The sequence below is a fragment of the Rhinopithecus bieti genome, unplaced genomic scaffold (assembly GCF_001698545.2).
Source record: "Rhinopithecus bieti isolate Rb0 unplaced genomic scaffold, ASM169854v2 scaffold_18354, whole genome shotgun sequence".
Classification (NCBI taxonomy): domain Eukaryota; kingdom Metazoa; phylum Chordata; class Mammalia; order Primates; family Cercopithecidae; genus Rhinopithecus; species Rhinopithecus bieti.
In genome coordinates, this window is record NW_016809835.1 from 4,881,209 (window position 1) to 4,886,474 (window position 5,266).

A 5,266-nucleotide genomic window follows, 5' to 3' on the forward strand; every position below is an offset into this window, starting at 1 on the left:
AAAAAAAAAAAAAAAAGAAAACGTTTCAAAAATAAAAAACAAGAAAGGATAGTATTTTAATTTGCATTTCTGTGAAACTGACAATTTTCACATGTTTTATTAGATTGATTTTCTCTTTAATATTTCATGTTCCTTTTTATTTTCAATGAGCCCACTTTTATCATTTAAAAAAAAATTTCAGCCAGGCGCAGTGGCTCACACCTGTAATCCCAGCACTTTGGGAGGCCGAGGAGGGTAAATCATCTGAGGTCACAAGTTTGAGACCAACCTGGCCTACATAGCAAAACTCTGTTTCTATTAACAATATAAAAATTAGCCGGGTGCGGTGGCGCACGCCTGTATTACCACCTACTTGGGAGGCTGAGGCAGGAGAATTACTGGAAACCAGGAGGCAGAGCTTGCAGTGAGCTGAGATCGTGCCATTGCACTCAAGCATGGGTGACAAGAGCGAAACTCCATCTAAAAAAGAAAAAAAAAGAAACTCAGTTTTTGCTTTAAAATGTTTTAACATATAGAACCATTTATATTAATTCTGACCTGTGACCATAACACAAATAATACAACTTTCCTTTCAGATACTTCTTTAAATATAACTCATTTTTATCTCAAATTAACTCAACCACTCTAAAATTGACCACAACGTACCCTTTTACTGGACATACAGTCTTTTCTTGCTTATGTTCTTATAGCTTGCCTCCTTTCTTTTCTATATGTATGTGTTTTATGTACAGTCATACACTGCATATTGATGTTTCAGTCAGCAACAGACTGCCTATACAATGTTGGTCGTATAAGATTGTAATACTGTATTTTTACTATACCTTTTTTATGTTTAGATATACAAATCGTGTTACAATTTTGCCTGCAGTAACATGCTATACAGGCTTGTAGCTTAGGAGCAATAGGCTATACCATACACCCTAGGTATGTAATAGGGTATACCATTCAGGTTTGTGCAAATACTCTCTATGATATTTGCCCAATGACAAAATCGCCCAACAACACATTTCTCAGAAAGTATTTCCATTGTTAAGTGATGCATGATGGTGTATATAAAAATACATATACAATCATAATACACATGTATATACCTTTGTTTATATACTCCTATTCATACACATGTATATAAAGGAGACATACATGTGTGTGTATATATATGTGTGTGTGTGTGTACCTATGTGCACATACATGCATACACAATGTGCAAGCAGAGGCAAAAAAAAGAGATAAAATTGAATGTATTCTCTTTGGTTTAATCATCAGCCCAAGAAAGTATTTGACTAAGTTATAGGTGTCAATTATACATATAGATGTCAAATATTCTTGTCAACAGAAGCATAGAAAATTAAAAATAAAAATATTAAGTAATGAGAACATTTTATTTAAAAAAAAAAAAAAAAAAAAAAGCAGGCATGGGTCCGGGCGTGGTGGCTTAAACCTGTAATCCCAGCCCTTTGGGAGGCCAAGGCGGGTGGATCACCTGAGGTCAGAAGTTCAAGACCAGCCTGACCAACATGATGAAACCTTGTCTCTACTAAAAATACAAACAAATTAGCTGGGCATGGTGGCACATGCCTGTAACCCCAGCTACTTGAGAGGCTGAGGCAAGAGAATCTCTTGAACCTGGGAGGCAGAGGTTGCAATGAGCTGATACGCGCCATTGCACTCCAACCTGGGCAACAAGGACAAAACTCCATCTCAAAGGAGAAAAAAAAAGCAGGCATGTGGGTTTTTGGTTTTTTTTTTAAATAACTACTTGGAAGGTTGTACATTGATTTCACTGAAAACATTTTCTTAGACTCCTCATTTGCAATTACCTTCAAAATTAGTTTCTGAGTCTCCTTTACTTTTATTCCAAATATTACTCTGGTTGACTGATTTTTATTCATTTATTTCGATTTAACCTACTTTGGGAGGATTCCAATAGTAACGTTTCTCTCATATGAAGTACTAGAGAATTGCCACAATGTATCTGTCCATATTAGTACGTATTCCTGAGAATCTAACAGAGGTAAGGAGAAGGTTTTATTTATTTATTTATTTATTTATTTATTTATTTATTTATTCATTCATTCATTGAGACAGAGTTTCACTCTCGTTGCCCAGACTAGAGTGCAATGGCACTATCTGCAACCTTCGCCTTCCTGGTGCAAGCGATTCTTCTCCCTCAGCCTCCGGAGTAGCTGGGATTACAGGCATGAGCCACCACGCCCGGCTAATTTTGTATTTTTAGTGCAGACTGGGTTTCACCATGTTGGTCAGGCTGGTCTTGAACTCCTGACCTCAGGTGATCCACCTGCCTCAGCCTCCCAAAGTGCTGGGATTACAGGCGTGAGCCACCACACCAGGCCAGTAGGAGGTTTTAGAATACGATATAAGACATTTGAAGGTGCTGACTTCCGAGGAGTCCAGGTTCATCTGCATATGTTGGTTTCAGTGGACCGCTCCATCACATCAGCAAGTGTAGCATGCATAACCTGTACCACCAAATGTGATGGCCCTGCTTCTTCAATGTGCACTTGAAAAATCCTTGAAAATCTTGAGTCCTTACTCAGATTTGCTTTTATTTTCCAAAACCTCAGAAAAGTTGTGTAAAATCAAAATTAAACTGAAATTAATGTAGGAGAGAGAGAGAGACCACCTCCACGTCCATTGCCCCCACTCCCTCTTAGCTCTCATGTGAAGTCTTTGACTGTGTCTAGGAACTAAACTGACATAAGGCAGATTAGCAAGAGTAAAGCATATAAGTTTTTGTTTTGCAGGGGTTTTTTCTTGTCTGTTTTTGTTTTTAGGGTCTCACTATATTGCCCAGGCTGGTCTCAAACTCCTGCAATCAAACAATCCTCCTGTCTTGGCCTTGCAAGTAGCTGGGATTATGGGCATGAGCCAGCAACAACCAGCCCAAGTTTCATTAGTTTTACGTGTACCTGGGGTCTCCATTTTAAGAGTGAAGTCCAAAGAAATGGCCAAAGCACGATGCTTTTATACTTTTTAGACAAAGAACAATAAATTTGTGAAGAAATGACAGGACAAAGGGGAACTGGCCAGGGACATAAATTCTAGGGGAGTCCCTGGGATATATATGGGGGAGTATAAAAGCAGTAGATGATAAGGGTTACTTTGGGAAGTTTATTTATTCGGGTCCATTGTAGCCCTAATTCCCAGTCTTATGGTGATAAGGTCTATTTTCTCGCTCTGGTACAGGAAAGGCCTCCCCCCAGAGTAATCTTTCTGGCTGTCTGCATGCAACAACAGACAGGTCAGCCAGCCCTTTCTGAAACTATAATTTCCCCAATATTTTCAACTCAAAATAATGAATATAACAATGCAGCGTATTTTGGGATGGCATGTCCTTCACTCCTTTATTAGTAAGGCTTCACTATATCAGATTTAACAAGGTTTTGTTAAATGACCTGTGTACCCACGATTTTGAGCATCACATTTTCTGATGAAATATGGATAAGTGAAGTCTACAACCTTATAATACCACAATTTAGAACGTTATCATGTGGCGATCCTTTGAGTATGGAATGGTGCTTATGTCAATATTAATTCTGAAAATTCCTAAGATGCCCATTTTCTGAGGTGAAATCAGCAATGTGATTGATTATTCATTTAAAATACACTCGGGCATCTCAGCAACCATGAACTAATGTCTTTGGTAGATCAATAATTTTTTCACTCTAATCATAAGAAGAAACCCAGTGCATCAGAAAAGTCATCAGTAAAAACATTAAAAGATATGTGCCAGCTGTTTCTGGCAGTGTGTTGAAGAGGGGATGGAGCAAAACAATAAGAAATGTTTGCCATATGTTGGAAAATGAAGGGTAATGGAAAATATTCATAAACAAAGACTAACACTTGTCTGTATGTTATTCAGGTGCAGAGATAAAGCACATCCATCTTCAGCAACTCTTCTGAATGCAAATGACTCCAAGGCTCAGGCAGTCATTTCCAGAGTCTTGAAATCCCTTATGCAGTCTGAACCATCATTGGTGTCAGTTTTGCCTGCATAAGCACTTTAAGATGAAATCCTAACCTCTGAATTAGCATAAAATATTCTGTATAAAAATCATTCACATTAGAGGTTCTCTTTGTCAATTTTTGAATTGGCATTGCTATTGTCTTGTATTTTAAATCAGTTTAGAAATCGTTCCCCTTCTCTAATTCGTTTCCTTGGTTCTCAGTCTGACATTCCTCATCATTCCTGTCAGGTGGGTTACATCTGCTGTATTTGCTGGAGCCCACAGAGATTGGGGTGGGGGGAAAGAATATATGGAATTCACCCGACTAATGTGGTTCAAATCAAGCACACAAGAAACCATTTTCCCTGCTTATATTTACACAGGTATGATAGATTTATTTCCCCCAGGAGTCCTCTGTCTTCTCCTGAAATCTGACCATGTGTGACTCATCTGTCTGTATGTTATTCAGGTGCACAGATAAAATACATCCATCTCTTCTAAATGCAAATTCTCAGCAAGGGTAAGCTGACTAAGCTTTGTCACAGCAAGAAGCAAGAGGGCAGACATAGTGGACAAGAAAAACCCTACCAAGTAAAGGATCTCAAGATGCACACAGCCCTTCCCAAATGTTAGTCAGTGAGTGAGTCAGTCATTCAGTCATTGATGAATCCGACTGTGAATTTGATAACGTAGTTGGGGCTCAAACACTTGAGAGCTACGAACCCAGGACTTATGGGAGGGCCAGAGAAACCAACACTCAAGACTGCAGGAACCCAGGTGTGACTTTGGTCTCCACTCTGTGGTCATGTGGCCGCCGTGTAGCCTCCTTACTTTGGACCACTTTGTTGAAATGGGGACCTATGAAGGTTGCCTAAAAAAGTTTGCTTTAAAAATTCTTGAGAAGCAGAGGATTGACTAACTCAATTCTCAAATGAAGGGGTATACCCCTGGAACCATATGGAAATCTGTGGGAGTATTTGATTTTCACACTGATGGGGAGGCACCACTAGCATTTAGTGGGTGGGGCCAGAGGCAGTAAACACCCTGCAATGTATGGGATATGGTCCCCATGACAAATTTCCCTAACTTCTGCCCAAATTTAAAATGTCCAACCATGCAAGTGAAAAACCACATGATATAATTATCTGACCCTAATATCTAACTCCATTTAACATATACATGCAAGGTATTTTTAACAGTTTTAATACACATTGACATTTTCAAGAATGCAACCATTGTGTGTAAATACTTCGTTTTGTTTGAAATTGACCAGCCTTTCGGTAAATCTCTGAGAACAAGGC